Source organism: Pristiophorus japonicus, chromosome 4, assembly GCF_044704955.1.
Source record: "Pristiophorus japonicus isolate sPriJap1 chromosome 4, sPriJap1.hap1, whole genome shotgun sequence".
Classification (NCBI taxonomy): Eukaryota; Metazoa; Chordata; class Chondrichthyes; family Pristiophoridae; genus Pristiophorus; species Pristiophorus japonicus.
Genome location: NC_091980.1, coordinates 210,659,552 through 210,681,498, shown reverse-complemented (window position 1 = coordinate 210,681,498; position 21,947 = coordinate 210,659,552).

Sequence of the window (21,947 nt, the reverse complement as noted above, 5' to 3'; positions counted from 1 at the left end):
AGGTTTGTCAAGCAGGATTTCCCTTTCATAAATCCATGCTGACTTGGACCGATCCCGTCACTGCTTTCCAAATGTGCTGCTATTTCATCTTTAATAGTTGATTCCAACATTTTTCCCACTACTAATGTCAGGCTAACCGGTCTGTAATTACCCGCCTTCTCTCTCCCTCCCTTCTTAAAAAGTGGTTTTACATTAGCTACTCTCCAGTCCATAGGAACCGATCCAGAGTCGATAGACTGTTGGAAAAGGATCACGAATGCATCCACTATTTCTAGGACTACTTCCTTAAGTACTCTGGGATGCAGACTATCAGGCCCCGGGGAATTATTGGCCTTCAATCCCATCAATTTCCCTAACACAATTTCCCGTCTAATAAGGATTTCCTTCAGTTCCTCCTTCTCACTAGACCCTCGGTCCCCTCGTATTTCCAGGTTATTTGTGTCTTCCTTCGTGAAGACAGAACCAAAGTATTTGGTTAACTGGTCTGCCATTTCTTTGTTCCCTATTATAAATTCACCTGAATCTGACTGCAAGGGACCTATGTTGTCTTCACTAATCTTTTTCTCTTCACATATCTATCGAAGTTTTTGCAGTCAGTTTTTATGTTCCCAGCAAGCTTCCTCTCATACTCTGTTTTCCCTCTCCTAATTAAACCCTTTGTCCTCTGCTGAATTCTAAATTTCTCCCAGTTCTCAGGTTTGCTGCTTTTTCTGGCCAATTTATATGCCTCTTCCTTAGATTTAACACTATCCTTAATTTCCTTTGTTAGCCATGGTTGAGCCACCTTCCCCGTTTTATTTTTACTCCAGACAGGGATGTACAATTGTTGAAGTTCATCCATGTGATCTTTAAATGTTTGCCATTGTCTATCTACCGTCAGCCCTTTAAGTATCACTTGGCAATCTATTCTCGCCAATTCATGTCTCATACCATCGAAGTTACTTTTCCTTAAGTTCAGGACCCTCGTCTCTGAATTAACTGTGTCACTCTCCATCTTAATAAAGAATTCTACCATATTATGGTCAATCTGCCCCAAGGGGCCTCGCATAACAAGATTGCTAATTAGTCCTTTCTCATTACACATCACCCAGTCTTGGATGGCCAGTCCTCTAGTTGGTTCCTCGACATATTGGTCTGGAAAACCATCCCTAATACACTCCAGGAAATCCTCCTCCACCATATTGCTACCAGTTTGGTTAGCCCAATCTATATGTAGTTTAAAGTCGCCCATGATAACTGCTGTACCTTTATTGCATGCATCCCTAATTTCTTGTTTGATGCTGTCCCCAACCTCACTACTACCGTTTGGTGGTCTGTGCACAACTCCCAGTAGCGTTTTCTGCCTTTTGGTATTCCATAGCTCCACCCATGCCGATTTCACATCATCCAAGATAATGTCCTTTCTTACTGTTGCATTAATTTCCTCTTTAACCAGCAATGCCACCCCACCTCCTTTTCCTTTCTGTCTATCCTTCCTAAATGTTGAATACCCCTGGATGTTGAGTTCCCAGCCTTGGTCACCCTGGAGCCATGTCTCCGTGATGCCAATTACATTATATTCATTAACTGCTATCTGCACAGTTAATTCGTCCACCTTATTGTGAATACTCCTCGCATTGAGGCACAGAGCCTTCAGGCTTTTATTTTTAACACCCGTTGCCCCTTTAGAATTTTGCTGTAATGTGGCCCTTTTTGTTTTTTGCCTTGGGTTTCTCTGCCCACCTCTTTTATTTTTCCTCATTCTGTCTTTTGCTTCTGCCCCCATTCTACTTCCCTCTGTCTCCCTGAATAGGTTCCCATCCCCCTGCCATATTCGTTTAACCCCTCCCCAACAGCACTAGCAAACACTCCCCCTAGGACATTGGTTCCGGTCCTGCTCAGGTGCAGACCGTCCGGTTTGTACTGGTCCCACCTCCCCCAGAACTGGTTCCAATGTCCCAGGAATTTGAATTCCTCCCTTTTGCACCACTCCTCAAGCCACGTATTCATCTGAGCTATCCTGCAATTCCTACTCTGACTAGCACATGGCACTGGTAGCAATCCTGAGATTACTACTTTTGAGGTCCTACTTTTTATTTAGCTCCTAGCTCCCTAAATTCGTCTTGTCGGACCTCATCCTATTTTTTACCTAAATCGTTGGTATCCATATGCACCATGACAACTGGCTGTTTACCCTCCCCCTTCAAAATGCCCTGCACCCGCTCCGAGACATCCTTGACCCTTGCACCAGGGAGGCAACATACCATCCTGGAGTCTTGGTTGCGGCCGCAGAAATGCCTATCTATTCCCCTTACAATTGAATCCCCTATCACTATCGCTCTCCCACTCTTTTTCCTGCCCTCTTGTGCAGTAGAGCCACCCACGGTGCCATGAACTTGGCTGCTGCTGCTCTCCCCTGATGAATCATCCCCCTCAACAGTACCCAAAGCGGTGTATCTGTTTTGCAGGGGGGGTGACCGCAGGCGACCCCTGCACTACCTTCCTTCCACTGCTCTTCCTGTTGGTCACCCATTCCATTTCTGGCTGTGTACCCTTTACCTGCGGTAAGACCAACTCACTAAACATGCTATTCACATCACCCTCAGCCTCGTGGATGCTCCAGAGTAAATCCATCCGCAGCTCCAGTGCCGCAATGCGGTCTGTCAGGTGCTGCAGGTGGATGCACTTCCCGCACATGTAGTCGTCAGCGACACTTGAAGTGTCCCTGACTTCCCACATAGTACAGGAGGAGCATAACACATGTCCGAGCTCTCCTGCCATGACTTAACCCTTAGATTAACTTAATTTGGCAACAATAATGCTAAAGGTTACTTGCTGATAAAAAAAAGAAAAAGAAAAACTACTCACCAATCACCAGCCAATCATTAACCCCCTTGGCCGTGACGTCACCTTTCGATTTCTTTCTACTCTTTTGCCTCCCTGCTGCAGCTGCACTGGCTGGCCTCTCTGACGACACTCAAACTCCCGACGTTGCTTCCCGACTGATGGGCCTCTTGTAGGCCTCCTTAATCTCCCCGCTCCGCCTCCCGACGACGCTTGAACTCCCGACGCTGTCCCACTCTGTGCAGTCGCTTGAGAACCTCTTCCAGGTTGTGCAAGTGTTCGGTGGTGTTGTGGCCAGTGATCAAGATGTCGCCTTGGAACACCACGGTGCATGGAACCGAATAACGACGGGAATTTTTTAGCACTTGAGCGCACGAGGCGTCATCCTTCGAAGACAGTGCTTTGATGTCGTCCCAGTTCCATCGGATCTTTCCTAACCAGCTTCTGCCGAACAGCGTTGGGCCATCGCCTGGTACAATCCACAGTGGTAAATCATGCACAGCTCCATCATACGATACCTTCACAGCCGCACTGCCAATAGAAACATAGAAACATAGAAAATAGGTGCAGGAGTAGGCCATTCGGCCCTTCTAGCCTGCACCGCCATTCAATGAGTTCATGGCTGAACATGCAACTTCAGTACCCCATTCCTACTTTCTCACCATACCCCTTGATTCCCCTAGTAGTAAGGACTTCATCTAACTCCTTTTTGAATATATTTAGTGAATTGGCCTCAACAACTTTCTGTGATAGAGAATTCCACAGGTTCACCACTCTCTGGGTGAAGAAATTCCTCCTCATCTCGGTCCTAAATGGCTTCCCCCTTATCCTAAGACTGTGTCCCCTGGTTCTGGACTTCCCCAACATTGGGAACATTCTTCCTGCATCTAACCTGTCTAACCCCGTCAGAATTTTAAACGTTTCTATGAGGTCCCCTCTCATTCTTCTGAACTCCAGTGAATACAAGCCCAGTTGATCCAGTCTTTCTTGATAGGTCAGTCCCGCCATCCCGGGAATCAGTCTGGTGAACCTTCGCTGCACTCCCTCAATAGCAAGAATGTCCTTCCTCAGGTTAGGAGACCAAAACTGTACACAATACTCCAGGTGTGGCCTCACCAAGACCCTGTACAATTGTAGCAACACCTCCCTGCCCTTGTACTCAAATCCCTGGTATTAGCTCTTTGGTGTAAGTGCGCAGCTTGGTGTGGATCGGACTTAGTTTTGACCTTTGTGCCTTATTGCCCCACAGTGTCTCAAAAGCCTCTGGCTTATAATTGACTGACTCGCCCCATGTCCAATTCCATGGAATGCCATTTAATTTGACTTTTAACATTATCGGAGGGCTTTTGGTGTGTGTGTACCCCTCGTCAGCCTCGGGTTGAGTTGCCTCTCTTACTCGTTTAGCGTGATCCGCGCTGGATCGTTCATCTTCTGCTGACTCTGCCACGTGGTGAGTCACAGCATGTCTGCACATTCGCTGGAAGTGCCCCATTGTTCCACAGCCCTTGCACACATAGTGCTTGAATCAACATTGATGGGTTCAATGATTACCCCGCAGGACCAACACGGTGCTAATGGATTCGCATTCACGCCCCACGGCGGGCTCTGCGTCATCCTAGGTCTAGCCTCTGCGGGCGTGTAGGCCCTGCCATGTACAGTTCTGCCTGCTGAAGGCATTATTTTATGCACAGTACATGCCGGTAAGTTCCGATGCTGCAATGATATCAGTTTAGTGTTATTGTTCGTGGACATAAAAGCCTGGGCTATCGTGATGGCCTTGCTCAGATCTAGGGATTTGACAGACAGCAGCTTGCAAAGAATGACCTTGTGGCCGATTCCAAGCACGAAAAGTCCCGCAACACTTCCCCCAAAAATCCAGCAAATAGCATGGTCCCACAAGGCGCCTTAGGTTGGCAACATAGCTCGCCACGTCCTGGCCCTCGGAGTGATGGTGCGCATAAAAGCGATACCTGGCCATCAAGATGTTCTCCTTCGGCTTGAGGTGTTCCCGAACCAGCGTGCACAACTCTTCATGTGTCTTGTCTGTTGGTTTCATTGGTGCTAGCAGATTTTTGATGAGGCCATATATCGTGGACCCGCAAACGGTGAGGAGAATCGCCCTGCGCTTGATCGCAGTTTCTGCCTTTTCCAGTACTGGTCAAGACGCTCGACAAAGACTTCTCAATCATCATCCTCAACAAATCTCTCAAGAATACCAACGGCAGCCATAACTGTGTGAAAATTTGTGATTGTTACTCATCACCAATTGTTACGTTTAAAATAACTCCACAAGACTGTATATCTTAAGTTCAAACTGTGACCTTGGTCTCTTTATTGTAATTCCAGAGTGAGGAGGCAGCATGGTAGACTGCCTTTTATAATTGCTTGCCCAGGGTGTGCAGGAGACCCTTGGGTCTCCCACAGGTGCACCCCCTGGTGGAAAGTCTTACACATTGTTAATGTTTACATACATAATACTACCTTCCTTGTCCCAGGCAGTTACGGACTTGGGACATCAGATAGACATTCCGAAGTCTAGAAATACCCGAACCTGGGCTCTGGCTTTTCGGTATTCGGGGCATCAGAGAGACGTTCCGAAGTCCGGAAATACACAGAATCTGGAATGGCCTCGGTCCCGAGGCTTCCGGATTTTCGACACTTTACCTGTACCTGAAAGTGTGGTGGAATCAGATTCCATAGGAACTTTCAACAGGAAGCTGGACATGTACTTGCAGCGAACTAATTTGCAAGGTTATGGGGAAAAATCTGGGATGTGAGGCTAAATTGGACAGCTGTCTCAAAGAGCCAGCACAGGCACCACAGATCGAGTGGCCTCCTTCTCTGCTGTAAGATTCTATGCTTCTATGAACAGCAAAGGAAGACAAAAAAGATAGTGTGAGCTGCAAAAAAGGAAAAACGAAAATAAACTTGTGAGGGATATCAAGTTTAACACAAAAAGGTTTTGCAATTATATTAGAAGAAAAAGCATAGTCAAGGGTATTGTGAGCTGTTTAAAAACAGATGTGGGTAATATTGCAAATTAAAATAAGGAAATGGCAGACTTGTTGAATAATTACTTTGTGTCAATCTTCACAGTGGAGGAAAAGGATAATATACCTGACTTTCCAGCTAATAATGAATCAAAGACTGGAACTCACTAAAGTTAACATAAGCAAGAAAAGAGTATTAGCAAAAAGTAATTGCACTAAAGACTGACAAATCCCCAAGACCTGATGGTTTCCACCCTGGGTTTTAAAGGAAGTAGGTGAGGAAATTGCAAATGCTGTAGCCATAATCTTTCAAACCTCTCTCGATTCAGAAATTACCTCTTTAGATTGGAATATTGCAGCTGTAACTCCATTATTTAAGACAGATGTGAGAGAGAAACCAGGAAACTACAGACCCATTACTTTAACATCTGGTGTGAGGAAGTTATTGGAATTTATAATTAAGGACAGAGTGACTGAGCACTTAGAGAAATGTGAGCTGATTAGAGAAAGCCAACATGGATTTGCAATGGGTATCTAATGAAACTGACTGAATTTTTTTGAGGAAGTAACTAAAGTAGTCAAGAGGGGAATGTCTGATGTAATTTATATGGAATTCCAGAAGGTATTCAATGAGGTTCTGCATAAGAGACTGTTAGCTAAAATTATAGTTTATGGAATTGCAGGCAAATTATTAACCTGATTAGGAGATAGGTTAGGTGGTGGAAGACAAGGAGTAGGGATAATGGATATGTACTTAAATTGGACAGAAGTGACAGATGCTGTCTTAAGGCTCTGTGCTGGGGCCTCAACTATTCACTATATTTATTAATGACTTAGATAATGCAATAAAGAACCATATATCCAAGTTTGCTGATGAAACAAAGATTGGTGGTATAGTAAGTAATCTAGATGGAAGCATAAAATTACAAAGAGACATTGATCGATTAAGTGAGTGGGCAAAACGGTGCCAGATAGATTTCAACACAGGTAAGTGTGAGGTCATCCATCATGGAACAAAAAAAGATTGATCAAATATTTTTAAATGGTGCAAAGCTAGGAACAGTCCAAAGAGATTTAGGGATCCGTATACACAGATCACTAAAATGGAGTAGTCAGGTACAAAAAATAATAAAAAGGCTAATGGAACGTAAGCCTTTATATCTAGAGGATTAGAATATAAAGAGGAAGTTTTGCTACAGCTATACAAAGCCCTGATTAGACCACATCTGGAGTACTGTGTTCAGTTCTGGGAACCGGACCTTGGAAAGGATATATTGGCCTTGGAAGAAGTGCAGTGCAGATTCACCAGACTGTCACCAGGGCTCCAAAGGTTAGATTATGAGGAGAGATTCCTTATTCTACACTTCTATTCCCTGAAATACAAAATGTTAAGGGGGTCATCTAATTGAGGTTTTTAGGATTTTGAAAGAAATTGATAGGGTAGATAGAGAGAAACTTTTTCCACTGGTGGGGGAATCTAGAACATAAAATCAGAGCCAGGCTATTCAGGAGAGAAGTGTTAAATATGTATACTATAGATATAGTCTCTGTGTAGTCACTGTATAGTCGCATAAGATGAAGACTTGTTTACCGGAGGTACCATCAACAAGGTTCACACTGTATACACTATGCTGGCACCACCAGAGGGTGAAACTGGTGGAGGCCCAGGGGTCACCTGTACACCACAGGTACCTGTTATGTCTTGAATAAAGAGTCAGACTAGATTCAAAGTAAGGTGTGACCATAGTGCTTTATTACAGATCTCAGAGTGCCTCTCCAGTCTGTGAGGCCTCCTTATATACAGGTGCTCCCAAGGGATTGTGGGATCCCTTGGGACTCCAGGGGATAAGCCCCTTGGTTAGACATGGTATTTACAGGATTACATACATAACAACACTCCCCCCTAAAGTCAATAGTGTAACTATTTATAATGTGAGTCGATCTGGGGCCTTCCTTTCCCTGGTTGATCATCTCGGTGCAAATGCTGGTTTTGGTGAGTCGTTTCTTGGGCCCTCGCTGGGCTGCTGTGCAGCTGGCCTTGCTGGGCTGCTGGGGGTGATGAGCCCTGCTGGGCTGCTAAGGGTGATGGGTTCTGCTTCATGGTCAACCGCTGGGTCGGTTGCCACGTGTGTGTGTTGGAGGGTCAAAAAAGGTAGAGTCTATTGTGGGTTGTTCTGGATAGTCCGTAAATCTGGGTTTGGTTTGGTCCAAGTGTTTTCTGCAGGTGAGTCCATTTGAGAGTTTGACCACAAACACCCTACTCCCGTCTTTGGCCAAAACAGTGCCAGGAAGCCACTTGGGACCTTGTCCATAGTTCAACACAAATACAGGATAATTTATCTCAATTTCGCATGACACATTTGCGTGATCATGATATGTATTCTGTTGAAGCCGCCTGCTCTCTACATGTTCGTGTAGATCAGGGTGGACTAACGAGAGCCTTGTCTTAAGTGCCCTTTTCATGAGCAGTTCAGCGGGAGGGACCCCAGTGAACGAGTGGGGTCTTGTGCGGTAACTAAGCAGGACTCGGGATAAGTAAGTCTGCAGTGAGCCTTCAGTTACCCTTTTCAAGCTCTGCTTGATTGTTTGAACTGCTCGTTCTGCCTGACCGTTGGACGCTGGTTTAAACGGGGCAGATGTGACATGTTTGATCCCATTGCAGATCATGAACTCCTTGAACTCGGCACTGGTAAAGCATGGCCCATCGTCACTTACAAGGACATCAGGCAGGCTGTGCGTGGCAAACATGGCCCGTAGGCTTTCAATGGTGGCAGCAAACATGCTTGCCGACATTATCACACATTCAATCCATTTGGAGTACGCATCTACAACCACTAAAAACATTTTCCCAAGAATGGGCCTGCATAGTCGATATGAACTCTAGACCACGGTTTGGAGGGCCAGGACCATAAACTTAGTGGCGCCTGGGTGCATTGCTTAAGTGTGAACATGTATTACATTTGTGCACGCAGGACTCTTAAGTCTGCATCGATACCGGGCCACCACACGTGGGATCTGGCTATCGTTTTCATCATTACGATGCCTGGGTGGATGCTGTGGAGATCACTAATGAAAGTGTCCCTGCCCTTTTTAGGCACCACTACCCGATTACCCCATAGGAGGCAGTCTGCCTGTATGGACATTTCATCTCTGCGCCGCGGGTACGGCTTTATTTCTTCCTGCATCTCCAACGGGACACTAGACCAACTCCCGTGGAGCACACAGTTTTTTTACTAAGGACAGTAAGGGGTCCTGGCTTGTGGCAGATGGTGTAGTTGTATGCGGACAACGTGAGCGCCCATCTCTGGATGCGAGCCGATGCATTCGTATTTATCCCCTTGCTTTCGGAAATGAGGGATATAAGCGGCTTATGGTCGGTTTCCAATTTGAATTTGAGCCCGAACAGATATTGATATGTAAAGTCCTGTCCCCTCAGTACAGATTCACACGAGGCATGTAGTGAAGTCAAGGTCACTCTGGACCTGCACCTTTATTTCACAGCTCTGGAATGCTGCACTTGCCTGAGACCTGTCCTTATATACCTGTCTCTTGCAAGTGCACCCCTGGTGGTAAGTTATGCTGGTGGTTACAGGTCATATCTTATTACAGTCATGCATAGCATGTTAGGATACAGTTATATATAATAATGTAAGATACATGACAGATACATTTTCTTTACCCTGTAAACACACGCTAACGCTTCTTTTTCGATCATACTGTAGGCCCTCTCGGCCTTAGACAGACTTCTGGATGCATAAGCAATCGGTTGCAATTTCCAAAATTCATTAGCTTGTTGCAATACACACCCGATCCCGCACGACGACGCATCACATGCCAATACCAAACGCTTACATGGGTCGTACAACACAAGCAATTTGTTTCAACATCACAGCTTCCTAGCTTTCTCAAAGGCATTTTCTTGGCTTTTACCCCATACCCATTCATCTCCTTTATGCAGTAAAGAGTGCAGGGGTTCTAACAATGTGCTGAGACCCAGTAAGAAGTTACCAAAATAGTCCTAGAAACGACCACAGCTCCGTCACATTCTGTGGTCTCAGTGCGTTCTTGATTGCCTCCGTCTTCGAATCGGTGGGCCTGATGCCGTCCGCTGTGATTCTTCTTCCCAGGAACTCCACTTCAGGTGCCAGGAAAACGCACTTCAAGCGTTTTCACCTGAGCCCCACACGATTAAGCCAACTAAGAACTTCCTCCAGGTTCTGCAGGTGCTCGACGGTGTCCCGACCTGTAACCAAGATGTCATCCTGGAAGACCATGGTGCGCGGGACCGACTTCAGCAAGTTTTCCATGTTCCTCTGGAATATCGCCGCGGCCAATCGAATCCCAAACGCGCATCTGTTGTAAATGAAGAGACCTTTGTGCGTGTTAATGCAGGTGAGGCCTTTCGATGATTCCTCCAGCTCCTGCATCATATAGGCCGAAGTCAAGTCCAGCTTCGCGAACGTTTTCCCTCCCACCAGCGTCACAAATAGGTCATCTGCCTTTGGTAGCGGGTATTGATCCTGCAGTGAGAAACGATTGATAGTTACTTTATAATCACCACAGATTCGGATGGTACCATCTTCCTTGAGGACTGGAACAATCGGACTGGCCCACTCATTGAATTCGATCGCCGAAATGATGCCCTCTCGTTGCAGCCTGTCCAGCTCGATCTCCACCCTCTCTCTCATCATGTAAGGTACCGCTCTCGCCTTGTGATGGATGGGTCGTGCCCCCGGAATCAAATGGATCTGCACTTTTTCTCCTTGGAACTTCCCGATGCCTGGTTCGAACAGCGAGGGGAACTTGTTTAGGACCTGGGCACGTGAGGTGTCGTCCCAGTTCCAGTGTATCTTTCCCAACCAGCTCCTGCTGAGCAGCGTGGGGTCATCGCCCGGTACTACCCAGAGTGGTAAATTGTGCACCGCTCCATCGTAGGAGACCTTTACGGTAGCACTGCCGATTACGGGAATCAGTTCCTTTGTGTGCGTTCTCAGTTTAGTACGAATGGGAGTCAGGACTGGCCTTGAGGCCTTGCTGCACCACAATTTATCAAAAGTTTTTTTGCTCATTATGGACTGGCTTGTGCCTGTGTCCAGCTCCATTGACACCGGAGGTCCATTTAATTCAAACTTCAGCATTATTGGGGGGCACTTTGTGGTAAATGTGTGCACCCCATATGCCTCTGCCTCCTCGGTCTGAGTCTCTGGTTCATTGTGATCCACAGTGGATCTGTCCTCCTCTGCAACATGGTGGTTTGCAGGATTAGCAGGGTTTGCAGCTCGCCTGCACATGCGTTGGAGATGTCCCATTGTTCCACAGCCCTTGCAAACGTATCCTTTGAAGCGGCATGAATGGAAACGATGATCACCCCCGCAGCGCCAACAAGGTGTTAATGGCCTTGTGTTCACCACCCTTGATGGTGGACTCTGAGTCATCTGCGGACGTGCAGCTACAGGCGTGTAAGTCCTGCCATGAACATTTCAATTCAAAAAAATTTTTACTTTGTTCACAGTACTTGCAACAGCACTAGTGTGCTGAGAAATTTGTTTGGTATTGTCACTGGTGGCGATAAATGCCAGGGCTATCGCTATGGCTTTACTCAAGGTTGGGGTCTGTACAGTCAAAAGTTTGCGAAGTGTTACTTCATGGCCAATGCCAATGACAAAGAAGTCCCTGAGCATGTGCTCCAAGTGTCCTTCAAATTCACAATGTCCTGCAAGGCGCCTTAGCTCGGCGACGTAGCTCGCCACTTCCTGGCCTTCAGACCTCTTCTCCAAAAATTTCTCCAGGATGCTGATGGTTCTCTGCATTGTTGCGGTGGGGTCACCTGTACCTCCATCCTCATCGCCAGTTGTTATGTCTTGAATAAAGAGTCAGACTAGATATTGCAAGCTCAAAGTAAAGTGTGATCGTAGTCCTTTATTACAGATCTCAGAGTGCCTCTCCAGCCTGTGAGGCCTCCTTATATACAGGTGCTCCCAAGGGATTGTGGGATCCCTTGGGACTCCAGGGGATAAGCCCGCTGGTGGTTAGACATGGTATTTACAGGTTTACATACATAACAGTACCCAGGTATAAAAGGGAGTTCACCATGTGGTATCCTCACTCTGGAGTTATATTAAATGAACTAAGGTCACTGCAGTTCAAGTACAATACTTTGCCTCATGGAGTCATTATCAGAGCATCTAAAGACATAACAATTGGTGACGAGATTACCCACTTTCACGCAAAATTGGGTAACCTTGGTATTTTGCAGCAGTTCGCCGATGGGGATGATTGGGATGTCTTTTTGGAGAGGCTCGACCATTTCTTCACAGCAAACGAACTGGCAGGTGATGATCCGGCCACACTGGCTGCTAAGCACAGAGCTATCCTGCTCACCAGTTGTGGACCCACCGTCTATGGCCTCGTCAGGGACTTGCTGGCACCAGCGAAGACAACAACCAAGACGTACGAGGAGCTTGTAATGCTGATCCAAGAACAACTCAAGCCCAAAGAGAGCATCCTCACAGCCAGACTCCGGTTTTACACCCACTGATGGACTGAAGGCCAGGAAATCGCAAAATATGTTGCAGACCTCAGGAGGCTGGCGGCACCATGTAATTTCGGCGAACACCTCACCAAAGCGCTGCGGGATATCTTTGTCATCGGAATCGGCCACGAGGGCCTTCTTCACAGGTTGCTATCTGTGGATACCACAGTCACACTTGCAGAAGGCCATCACCATGAGCCAGACATTCATGACCTCGACCTGCGGCTCTAGGCGGATGACTCATCCTCAGGACTCATACCCGGCAAGTACTGTACACAGACTGGCGCCTTTTAGAGGCAGGACTGTAGAACCTGAATCTCCTCAGGGGAGAGAGAACAGGCCCCGAGTCCCTTAACTCTGAGTCTGCCAAGGGCTAATCGGTTAGCACCATGCTGGCGTTGCGGAGGAAATCACCGGGCTCACCAGTGCAATTTTAAGGACTATGTGTGAAAGGGTGCAGCACAAAGGGCCACCTCCAGCGAATGTGTAAAAGAAATAGGACTCACCATGTTGATGAAGAATCTGCAGATGGCCATGAATCCAGCGCGGATTATGAAGCGATAGTCAGAGAGGCAGCTCAGCCCCACAATGAGGTGTACGGAATGTTTACCTGCACCACAGAATGTTCCCCATTGAAAATGGAAGTCGAGATAAACGGCGCTTCAGTCTTCATGGAGGTGGACAAGGGGGCGAGCCAGTCAGTCATGAATCAAGAAGCCTTTGAGAGGCTATGGGACAATCAAACTGAATGACCCAAGTTGGTCCCGGTTCAAGCAAAGCTGCGCACCTACACCATTGAACTTATCCCAGTCGTTGGTAGTGTGAATGTTAAAGTACTCGATGATGGCGTGGTGCACAAGTTACCACTGTGGATTGTTGCAGGTGATGGACCAACGTTACTCAGAAGAAGGTGGATGGAGAAGGTCCATTGGAGCTGGGAAGATTTCATCCCTCCAGCAATCGACGTTCTCTGTGCTCAGAGGCAAAGTAAGCCCCCACCTGAGGTTGGATCCGGCACCAGAGAGCAGACCAGCACAGCACCCGAGGCACAGACCGCTCAGCACGACTGGCAGAGGTGATCCAGCTGAGACGACCCGAACGCACCTTCCAGGCTCCAGTGGCAGGACTCCAGAGGAAGAAAATCGGATCTAAAGGCGACTTCCCAGCTTCGGTGGCAGGACCCGGGGAAAAGAGGATCACAGCAGCCGACATCGTGGATGGAAGAAAGATGGCGCTCAAACCACGAGGTGAAGCGCTGAAGGAAAAGATGGTGGCGGCCAGACCACGAGGTGCAGCGCTGATGGAGCAACACGTGTCACCAAACGGAGAAGAGGATTGGGGTAAAGATAGCAAGGCTCTCTTAAAGGAGGCCAGCAACCCACCACACTTAAAGGGACAGTCCCACATTCTCAATCAATGTAATAACAACAGTGAGCTAAATGTAAAGCTTGTAATTGATGATCAGAATTTTATACATGTAGTAAGCAAAGAAAAGTCGGGCGATTGCAATCAGAGCTACAGTTTATCTAAAATAAGCAATGAAGCGTTGTGCGATGCAGGATTTCAACTGTATTCTGATAATGTAGCGGGCAAACACCCATTGGAAGCACACAGGTCCAGCAGGCTACCCGATGCTGTAGCCTGCGCCCCTGGGACCAGAGTGATGCACCACGGAGTATGACCACAAGCAGCTAAAATAGTCAAGCTGCAGAGCAAGCGATCTCAGGAGGGCAACGGCACCAGTTTCGATACCCTGCCCCTAATCGGCTCTACCTCTCAGGCACCCGATGGCACCAACTGCCCGAGCCTGAAAGAGCAAATTGCGCTAAGGCGCAGCCCCTACACCTCATCGTCACCAAGGCTACACCTGGGAATAAAGGGTCACCCGCAACAGTTCTGTCAATTGGGACCGGGACCAGCCAGGATCCCAAACGAAATAACGCCCAGGCAAGCAAGTTAACAGTTCCCTGCGCACTGCTAGATGACTGCTCCTCTGGGAGCAGCAGCGACCCGGTGCTCAAGGAGAGGACAGGGAGGTCACAGGCATTTGTGAATCTGCCCGACGCTAGGAGCAATGGCAAAGGCCCCGAGAGCAGGCAACTCGAGCCAACCGTGTTCCCACTACCAGCACCGGGCAACGTGCCGCCACCAGGCTGCCTGGACACCATAGAACATAAAAATTAGGAACAGGAGTAGGCCATCTAGCCCCTCGAACCTGCCCCGCCTTTCAATAAGATAATGGCTGATCTGGTCGTGGACTCAGCTCCACTTACCCGCCCTCTCCCCGTAACCCTTAATTCCCTTATTGCTTAAAAATCTAGCTATCTTTGATTTGAATACATTCAATGAGCCAGCCTCAACTGCTTCCTTGGGCAGAGAATTCCACAGATTCACAACCCTCTGGGAGAAGAAATTTTTTCTCAACTCGGTTTTAAATTGACTCCTCCGTATTTTGAGGCTGTGCCCCCTAGTTCTAGTCTCCCCCACCAATGGAAACAACCTCTCTGCCTCTATCTTGTCTATCCCTTTCATGATTTTAAATGTTATAATAAGATCACCCCTCATCCTTCTAAACTCCAACGAGTAAAGACCCAGTCTACTCAATCTATCATCATAAGGTAACCCCCTCATTTCTCGAATCAGCCGAGTGAATCGTCTCTGTACCCCTTCCAAAGTTAGTATATCCTTCCTTAAGTAAGGTGACCAAAACTGCACGCAGTACTCCAGGTGCGGCCTTACCAATACCTTATACAGTTGCAGCAAGACCTCCCTGCTTTTGTACTCCATCTCTTTCGCAATGAAGGCCAATATTCCATTTGCCTTCCTGATTACCTGCTGCACCTGCAAACTAACCTTTTGGGATTCATGCACAAGGACCCCCAGGTCCCTTTGCACCACAGCATGTTGTAATTTCTCTCCATTCAAATAATATTCCCTTTTACTGTTTTTTTTCCCAAGGTGGATGACCTCACACTTTCCGACATTGTATTCCATCTGCCAAACCTTAGCCCATTCGCTTAACCTATCCAAATCTCCTTGCAGTCTCTCTCAGTCCTCTACACAACCCGCTTTCCCACTAATCTTAGTGTCATCTGCAAATTTTGTTGCACTACACTCTGTCCCCTCTTCCAGGTCATCTATGTATATTGTAAACAGTTGTGGTCCCAGCACTGATCCCTGTGGCACACCACTAACCACTGATTTCCAACCGGAAAAGGACCCATTTATCCCGACTCTCTGCTTTCTGTTCGCCAGCCAATTCTCTATCCATGCTAATACATTTCCTCTGACTCCGCGTACCTTTATCTTCTGTAGTAACCTTTTGTACGGCACCTTATCGAATGCCTTTTGGAAATCTAAATACACCACATCCATCGGTACACCTCTATCCACCATGCTCGTTATATCCTCAAAGAATTCCAGTAAGTTAGTTAAACATGATTTCCCTTTCATGAATCCATGCTGCGTCTGCTTGATTGCACTATTCCTATCCAGATGTCCCGCTATTTCTTCCTTAATGATAGTTTCAAGCATTTTCCCCACTACAGATGTTAAACTAACCAGCCTATAGTTACCTGCCTTTTGCCTGCCCCCTTTTTTAAACAGAGGCATTACATTAGCTGCTCTCCAATCCGCTGGTACCTCCCCAGAGTCCAGAGAATTTTGGTAGATTATAACGAATGCATCTGCTATAACTTCAGCCATCTCTTTTAATACCCTGGGATGTATTTCATCAGGACCAGGGGACTTGTCTACCTTCAGTCCCATTAGCCTGTCCAGCACTACCCCCCTAGTGATAGTGATTGTCTCAAGGTCCTCCCTTCCCACATTCCTGTGGCCTGCAAATTTTGGCATTGTTTTTGTGTCTTCCACTGTGAAGACCGAAGCAAAATAATTGTTTAAGGTCTCAGCCATTTCCACATTTCCCATTATTAAATCTCCCTTCTCATCATCTAAGGGACCAACATTTACTTTAGTCACTCTCTTCCGTTTTATATATCTGTAAAAGCTTTTACTATCTGTTTTTATGTTTTGTGCCAGTTTACTTTCGTAATCTATCTTTCCTTTCTTTATTGCTTTCTTAGTCATTCTTTGCTGTCGTTTAAAATTTTCCCAATCTTCTAGTTTCCCACTAACCTTGGCCACCTTATACGCATTGGTTTTTAATTTGATACTCTCCTTTATTTCCTTGGTTATCCATGGCTGGTTATCACTTCTCTTGCTGCCCTTCTTTTTCACTGGAATATATTTTTTTTGCGCACTATGAAAGAGCTCCTTAAAAGTCCTCCACTGTTCCTCAATTGTGCCACCGTTTAGACCTTGTTTCCAGTCTACTTTAGCCAACTCTGCCCTCATCCCACTGTAGTCCCCTTTGTTTAAGCATAGTACACTCGTTTCTGATACAACTTCCTCATCCTCAATCTGTATTACAAATTCAACCATATTGTGATCATTCATTCCGAGAGGATCTTTTACGAGGAGATCGTTTATTTTTCCTGTCTCATTACACAGGACCAGATCCAAGATGGCTTGCTCCCTTGTAGGCTCTGTTACATACTGTTCTAAGAAACAGTCCCGTATGCATTCTATGAATTCCTCCTCCAGGCTACCCTGTACGATTTGATTTGACCAGTCGATATGTAGGTTAAAATCCCCCATGACTACTGTCATTCCTTTTTCACATGCCTCCATTATTCCCTTGATTATTTCCCGCCCCACCGTGAAGTTATTATTTGGGGGCCTATAAACTACGCCGACCAGTGACTTTTTCCCCTTACTATCTCTAATCTCCACCCACAATGATTCAACATTTTGTTCATTGGAGCCAATATCATCCCTCACAACTGCCCTGATATCATCCTTTATTAACAGAGCTACCCCACCTCCCCTCCCTTCTTGCCTATCTTTCTGAATCGTCAGATACCCCTGTATGTTTAATTCCCAGTCTTGGCCACCTTGCAACCATGTTTCTGTAATGGCCACCAAATCATACCCATTTGTAATGATTTGTGCCGTCAACTCATTTACTTTATTTCGAATGCTGCGTGCATTTAGGTAGAGTGTTTTCATCCTAGTTTTTAAACCATGATTTTTAGTTTTTACCCCTCCTGCAGCCCCTATATATTCAGTGGTCCTTTTTGTTTCTTGCCTTTGGTTTCTCTGCCCTCCATTTTTACTCATCTCTTTTCTGTTTTTTGTTTTTGTCTCCTTTTTGTTTCCCTCTGTCTCCCTGTATTGGTTCCCATCCCCCTGCCATATTAGTTTAACTCCTCACCAACAGCACTAGCAAACACTCCCCCTAGGACATTGGTTCCGTTCCTGCCCAAGTGCAGACCGTCCAGTTTGTACTGGTCCCACCTCCCCCAGAACCTGTTCCAATGCCCCACGAATTTGAATCCCTCCCTGCTGCACCACTGTTTAAGCCACATATTCATCTGTGCTATCCTGCGATTCCTACTCTGACTAGCACGTGGCATTGGTAGCAATCCCGAGATTATTACTTTTGAGGTCCTACTTTTTAATTTAACTCCTAGCTCCTTAAATTCGTCTCGTAGGATCTCATCCCTTTTTTTACCTATGTCGTTGGTACCAATGTGCACCACGACAACTGGCTGTTCTCCCTCCCTTTTTAGAATGTCCTGCACTCGCTCGGAGACATCCTTGACCCTTGCACCAGGGAGGCAACATACCATCCTGGAGTCTCGATTGCAGCCGCAGAAACGCCTATTTATTCCCCTTATGATTGAATCCCCTATCACTATCGCTCTCCCACTCTTTTTTATGCCCTCCTGTACAACAGAGCCAGCCACGGTGCCATGAACTTGGCTGCTGCTGCTCTCCCCTGATGAGTCATCTCCCTCAACAGCACTCAAAGCAGTGTATCTGTTTTGCAGGGGGATGACCACAGGGGACCCTTGCACTACCTTCTTTGTACTACTCTTCCTGCTGGTCTTCCATTCCCTAGCTGACTGTGGATCCTTCTCATGAGGTAAGACCAACTCACTAAATGTGCCACTTATGTCATTCTCAGCATCGTGGATGCTCCAGAGTGAATCCACCCTCAGTTCCAATTCCGCAACGCAGTACGTCAGGAGATGGAGGCAGATACACTTCTCACACACGTAGTCCTCAGGGACACCGGAAGCGTCCCTGAGTTCCCACATGGCACAGGAGGAGCATATCACGTGACCGAGCTCTCCTGCCATGCCTTAACCCTTAGATACCCTTAAATTGGCAATAACAATGTTACAGTTCACTTACTGATATAAAAAAGAAAAAGAAAAACTACTCACCAATCACCAGCCAATCACTTACCCCATTGGCTGTGACGTCACCTTTTGATTCCTTTTTACTTCTATTTTGCTTTCTCTCCCGCTGTAGCTGCACCGGGACGCCTTTCATAGGCCGCTCCCGCATCTCACCAACTGCCGCTGGCTCTCGATCTCCCGCTGGGCCTTTTATAGGCCGCTCCCGCCTCTCACCAACTGCCGCTGGCTCTCGATCTCCCGCTGGGCTTTTTATAGGCCGCTCCCGCCTCTCACCAACTGCCGTTGGCTCTCGATCTCCCGCTGGGCCTTTTATAGGCCGCTCCCGCCTCTCACCAACTGCCGCTGGCTCTCGATCTCCCGCTGGGCCTTTTATAGGCCGCTCCCGCCTCTCACCAACTGCCGCTGGCTCTCGATCTCCCGCTGGGCCTTTTATAGGCCGCTCCCGCCTCTCACCAACTGCCGCTGGCTCTCGATCTCCCGCTGGGCCTTTTATAGGCCGCTCCCGCCTCTCACCAACTGCCGCTGGCTCTCGATCTCCCGCTGGGCCTTTTATAGGCCGCTCCCGCCTCTCACCATCCAGCAGCTCTGGAACTAGCTTGTCCTCAAGCACCAGTGCTGACCCCAGCACTAATCCCGAAGATGTACCATCAATGTATCTCACCAGTCAAATGTACTTGCTTCACAACAGTACCACAATTGCAATGATGTAAATGCAAATTCTGGACTTGAATGTATATGAATGAATATGAATGTGATGAGCCACTGGCTTGATCTACATGTTGGGGGGAAAATGGATGTATGTAGCCATGAACACACACATGGATCACACCCAGAACCCACTGAAGCCCCACTGCATCATCGAAACATCCCAACTGGTAACCACCACCCAACGTTGTGGCAAAAGGACTTGGAGGTTAACAGGGAGAGAGCCAAGCCAAAGCACAGCCAAAGTGCAAGGGCTATTGGCACTTAAGTCTGGGGAGAGTTCAGCCAGAGCATATAGTGCAAAGGTATTGGCACAAAAGACTTGGGGGAGAGTGATGTTAAATATGTATACTATAGATATACTCTCTGTGTAGTCACAATATAGTTGCATAAGATGGAGACTTGTTTACCGGAGGAACCATCAACAGGGTTCACACTATATACACTATGCTGGCACCACCAGAGAGTGCAACTGGTGGAGGCCCAGGGGTTACCTGTACACCACAGGTACCCAGGTATAAAAGGGAGTCCACCATGTGGTATCCTCACTCTGGAGTTATATTAAATGGACTAAGGTCACTACAGTTCAAGTACAATACTTTGCCTCGTGGAGTCATTATCAGAGCATCTAAAGACATCACAAGAAGTTCGGAAACACTGCTTCACACAAAGGGTGGTAGAAGTGTGGAATTTTCTCTCACAAAACGAATAAATGCGATCTCAATTAATGATTTTAAACCTGAGATCAATACATTTTTGCCAGCCAAGAGAGATGAAGCCAAGGTGGGTAAATGAAGTTAGGATACAAATCAGCCATGATCTCATTGAGTGGGGGAACTGACTGAATGAGCTGAATAGCCTATTCCTGTTCCAATGAAGCACTTTGCAATGTCCTGAGATTGTGAAAGGTACTTTATAAATGCAAATTCTTTGTTTTTTTGGCAGCTATCCACATAGACCATGGGCCTGAAAGCAGATGATTACTATGCCTGTCTTTGTGTAATATGCTGCAGTGAAGGCTGCATATTTTTAACTTGTTTAAATAATAAATGGGAAGCCAGAGGCAAAGCTGCTTCAGGAAGTCACTTTAACAGTAACACTCCGGGAGACCAGCATCCATGAGCCAGCTCTCTGCGTTTACACTCGCCGAGGGAGCAGTCCCTTCGGAATGCTGGGAGGGGAGGGGAGGGAAAGATGTGATTGGTCGTGGGATCACGCTGCAGGTGGTGGAAATGGCGGAGGATGATCCGTTGAACATGGAGGCTGGTGGGGTGAAAGGTGAGGACAAGGGGAACACTGTTGTGGTTCTGAGAAGGTGGAGAAGGGCTGAAAGCAGAGGTGCGGGAAATAGAACGGACACAGTCGAGGGCCATGTTAACCACGGCGGAGGGGAATCCTCTGTTGAGGAGAAAGGAAGACATGTTAGAGGCATTTGTGTGAAAGGTGGCGTCGTCAGAGCAGATGCGACAGAGCTGGAGAAATTGGGAGAATGGAGTGGAGTCCTTACAGGATTCAGGGTGGGAGGAATTGTAGTCCAGGTAGCTGTGGGAGTTAGTGGGCTTATACCAGATCGCCGTTTGGAGCATGGGCAGGAGCATCGGCGGGGCCCTGGTACAGCAGAGGAGAGGGAAGGTCGTGGTGGACTTGCGACGAGTGATCGGGGCGTAGGAGCGATGAGAGATCGTGGCTGAGATTTGGTGGATGATTGTGGCGGAGGTTCTGCGAATATGTGGTGCGGAGGTGCGGCAGCAATTCGTGGTGGAGATGCGGCGAGTGTTTTTTGTGGTGGAGGAACGGTGAGGGATCGTGGTGGACGTGCAGCAAATGTTTGTGGCGGAGGAGCGGTGAAAAATCATGGCAGAGATGCGACGAATGAGGGCACGGGGCCCAGAAGAGCCGAGGGCCCAGGGGCAGCACGGACCTACCCACACTGCACTAGGTCCATGCAGCAGAGCAGGTCTCCAGTCGTCCTGGTTAACCTTAACACTGGATAAAGGCCGAGTTCTGTCAAGCCTGTGTGGTGGCTGATGTGCAACGGTTACCACACGTTTTTTTTTAAATCCACGCACAAACATCTTCCACCCCCTCAATTGGAGTTCAGGATTGGAACATCGGGTCCTTCATTGAAACATCTGTGAACTCATGTGGAAGCAAGTCATCCTCGTTCGAGGGACCACCTATGATGATGATGATGATGGAGTGGATACTGGTCGAAAGCCTATCCCCAGAAATGGCGACAGAAAAGTCGAGGAAGGGAAGATTCGGAGATGGACCATGTGAAGGTGAGGGAAGGGTGGAAATTGGATGCAAAGTGAATGAAATTTTATAGTTCAGGGCAAGAGCAGAAAAAGGCACCGATACAGTTATGTATTTAACCCTTTGTAACCTTGTAACCTGCATCACAGCTGTCCACTAGAGGGCCTACCTGTTGGAGTCCCAAGGGATCCCAGCATCCCTTGGGAGTACAGTATATACCCACGAGGTACCTGCACTCTGGAACGACAATAAAGGAGCTAAGGTCACACTTGCTCATTATACACAGTACTCGGTCTGACCATTTATTATGAGTATAACAACTGGCGACGAGGTAACAAACCGCGCAAAAATGCAAAGAATAGTCGGCATCCT